The 4,231-nt window shown below is 29.4% G+C and overlaps 1 pseudogene; it reads right to left on the reverse strand.

The window, feature by feature from the left end:
- Positions 1-868: 868 nt before the first annotated feature.
- LOC149540508 (uncharacterized) lies at positions 869-1,375 on the reverse strand (annotated as a pseudogene).
- Between the last annotated feature and the right edge of the window lie 2,856 nt (positions 1,376-4,231).

Consider the following 4,231-nt stretch of genomic DNA (forward strand, 5'->3'; position numbering starts at 1 on the left):
GAATATTTTATTTAAGAGATCTTGAATTCAAATTTATTGAAACTTAAATAATAATAATAATCAATTATATCAAATAAAAATTAACTCTGACTTAGACCTATTACTCATGAAAGAACATTAAAACAAATATCATAAATCAGAACATCCATAGCCCCAATTAAAAATACCAAATCAGCATCCCCAATCATGTTTGTACCAGGCTTCTCTGAGGCTGTCAAGGGACAAATTGAAAACCACACAAATTAGGGTAATCTATTTCTATTTGATCCAAATATAAAGCATTACTAGAATCGTAATCGTTTCACTGATTTGCAGGCCAAAAGATCATGCTGATCCAAATCAGGGCCAAAACTTTAGTGATCTAATCTTTATTTTTATTTTTCAATTTCCATATAGACCATCTTCTAATTAGGTTTAGATCTCAATGAATCCATTTAATTTATATTACAAAGAAATGTCAATATTTATTTTTAGTTGATATGAATTTTCAACAATTGGAGATGGCTATAAGCTTATAGTTGCAGTTTTAGAAATATTTTAATCTAATCTTTAGATAATAAAGATTTCAATAAAAGTTTGACTCATTATTAGACAACGATCAAATAATATGCATAATATGCATGTTATAAAAGAGCAAAGCTTCAAATCATTTGACATCAATAGATCCATATAAGCCAATCACAATGAATTCAATAAGACATGCACGTAATAGACTAGATCACAATGGTAAGTTGTGAGAGTATCTTTAATAAAGAACTATAGCTTTAACAACATAAACCATTTTTAAACAAACACAAATATTCAACTTATTGAGTATCATGATCAAATATCCGATCTAATAATTCAATGAAACCCAAAAAAAAATAGACTATCCTATGAATTTGGCAACAGCTTTGTTACCCTCTAGCATGGCATGCTTACAAAGTTCACCAGGAATCATAAGCCTTGCAGCAGCCTGAACCTCCCTTGAAGTGACCGTATTCTTCTTGGCGTACTTGGCCAGTTTGCATGCTCCACTGCTCAGCCTATCAAACACGTCATTAATCAAGTTGTCTATGATGAGCATTGCCTTGCTTGAAATCCCCACATCGACATGGACTTATTTCAGTACCTTGAAGATATAAAACTTGTACGACTCTCTCACTTTCTTCTTCTTCCCTTTATTAGCCTTTGTTTTCACTTGTAGTTCCATTAAATCATTGGGGATCTCATTGTTCTTCTGCCTTTCAAAAGATGGAGAATTCTGTCGCATTGGCATTGGCATTTTAATCTTCACAGCATCGGTAAGCCTTTTTTCCATCTCATTACTATTTGTTTGTGTGCTTTTGGGCTTTTGCCCTGGCCCTTGCTTCTTTGGTGGTACATTGGATGCCATTGCTTTATCAGTAGTGGTAATCAACTGAAGTAGAGCTCTATAAAGTAAAACAATACGCAAGAAATAATAAGTTAATTGGTTGTCTCTCCTCGCATTCACTCCTATAAATATGGGTGTAGTCTAGATTATTGTGGTATAGGTGTGCTCCTAGTTTTTATTTTTCACAGGTGTTAAAAAAAATTTGGTCAAGGAATTTTTCTATATTTTTGTTATAGGTGGGCCCTTACTTTTTAGTATTTAAAGCTAATAACCCTTAGCTAGAAAATGTTTTATTTTACTATAAGTTAGACATTGAAATACGTACTAATTTTTGCTAAGATTAATGTATGACAACTAAATTTCCCCCTTTTTGTTATAGGCAGCCCTAGTTTTTATTTCCAAAGAGATAGCTTTTAGCTAGAGGAAGTTTTATTTTTGTATACGTTATACATTGAAAAAAATTGGGTAATAAATTTTGTTAAGATTAATCTATGTCAATTAAATTTCTACCTTTTTGTTATAGGTGGGCCATAGGTTTTATTTTACAAAAGTGGTAACTACCTTATAATTTGAAAAGAAGAAAGAAAAAACTAATAACTTTTACACCTATGTGTTATACTAGGCACCTAGCTTTTATTTTTCGAAAGGGGTAACACTTACCTAGAGGAAGTTTTACTTTAGTATATGTACACACTGAAAAAAAAAAGATAATAACTTTTGTTATCTTTAATCTATGTCAAATAAGTTTGTAGATTTGTGTTATACAAAACAAAAGTAGGTGATAACTTTTGTTATCTTTAATCTATGCTAGCTAAGTTTGTACATTTATGTTATAGATCAGCCATACCTTATATTTTTCAAATGTGGTAACCCTTAAAGAAGGGAAGTTTTACTTTATTATACATTAAATACATTGAAAAGAAAATAGATAATAATTTATGCTAAGATAAATCTACACCAATTGAATCTCTACCTTGATTACATCATTGAAATAATTTTTACTTTAGATGTATACATTATAGGTCATTGTATTTTTATTGTTGTTACAGCTCATAAACTTTAATCATATTAATATTATTTAAAAAAAAGTTAGATGTTAATTTTTGGTCTTGCAATAAAATTAGTATATTTAATCTACGCAAATTTATGTGATAATATTTAAAGATAGTGTATGTTTTTGAATTAAAAGCAGCCAAAACTAGGGGGCTAGCCCATTACAGACCAAGCCATTGTGACAAATGATGGAAATCATTTTGAATAAATCTTGATGATGATAATTTTAATTAAATTAGCATTACTTTATAGAAATCTTATATATAGATAGTGTTTTAGTTGCATAACTTGAGCACATGATTGATTTCATTTTATTTAATTGTAAATGTTGTAATGTTTGATTTATGTATTTTATAATTAGGGTTAAGAATATGGTAATGGATTGGGGATTGGGATTAAGGTAGACTAAGAATTAGGAATATCATTAGGGTTATAGTTAGACTTAGGTTTAGCAATAAAGCTAGGGTTAGAATCAAGGTTGAATGAGGCATTGGCTTAATGTAATTATTATGATAATAATTAGATTTATATTTAGGGTTAGGGTCTGGCTTAGAGTTAGAAGTAGGGTTATAGATAAACTTAGCATCAAGAATATGCGGTAATTATTATGATGATAGAGAGGGTTTGGGTTAGAATTATAGTCAGTGTAACAACTTTATTTCTCAAAGCTCAACAAATAGAGTTATGATACATATTATGAGGTAATTATTATGATGATAGATAGGGTTAGGGGTTGGGTTAGAAATACAATTAGAGTAACAATTTTGTTTCTCATAGCTCAACAAATAGAGTTATGATAAGAGTCAAAGTTATGACAAGGTAAATGTTAGGCTCATGATTAGGGTTTAGATTCCATAATAGAGTTAGGGTTAAAAATTATGATTGGGAAAATTCTTACATCTAGTAGTTGGTTTATGTATTGGTTTAGAGTTAAATTTATGATTAAAAATAGGGCTAGCATTAGGGTTATGGTCAAACTTATGATAAATAAAGGTTTAGGCATAGGATTATGGTTAGGACCATGATTAGTCATAAGAATTGGAGTTAGATTCATAGCTACTATTAGGAGCACACTTATGATATGGTAAGTGATAGGATTAGAATTAGGTTTGTAGTTAGGAATAGAGATAGTGTTAGGATTTTAGATTAGATTTATAGTTATATTTGGGTGCCTTATAAGAGTTTGGCATATTCTCAATATTATGTGTAAGGTTAGGGATATGAGTAGACTATGGTTAGATCTAAAGGTAAGGTTACAAAAAGCCTTATAAATAGAATTAAAGTTATGTTTAAAGTAACACTTATGCATATTTTAGTAAGTTTCTAAATCAAATTTGATTTGTTTAAACTTAAAAATTATGAAATTTTATTAATTATAAAAAATATAGAGTAATGAATTTTTGAATAAATTAATATGATAATGAAAGAAATTTTATTTTTATATTTTGATGTTTCAGACAAAATTTAAGATTATTAATATTATATCCCTATTTTTTCTCTGACCTTTTATTTCTCCTCTCTAAGTGCACAAAATCAAAAACATCCCGATGTAGTTGGAATTACAAATAAAATTGATTCTAGAATGATTTATTTCTAAACACATGCGTGACTTAATGTAAATTTCCCAAATTAACATGAAATCGAACCACATTCAAGATCTAATTCTTCAATTGATTACTCAAATAAATTCATTAAAAATCCATGCTCATGTATTGCACGGAAGCTTTCTGCAAGCCGTTATCAAACAACGGATACTTAGCAACCTAATATCTATCTCCCGGTCATGAGAAACATCCTCCAATTGTTGCTGGATACGAGAAAGAG

This window comes from Cupressus sempervirens, chromosome 9, assembly GCF_028749045.1.
Source record: "Cupressus sempervirens isolate cs-2001-9-10 chromosome 9, ASM2874904v1, whole genome shotgun sequence".
NCBI lineage: Eukaryota > Viridiplantae > Streptophyta > Pinopsida > Cupressales > Cupressaceae > Cupressus > Cupressus sempervirens.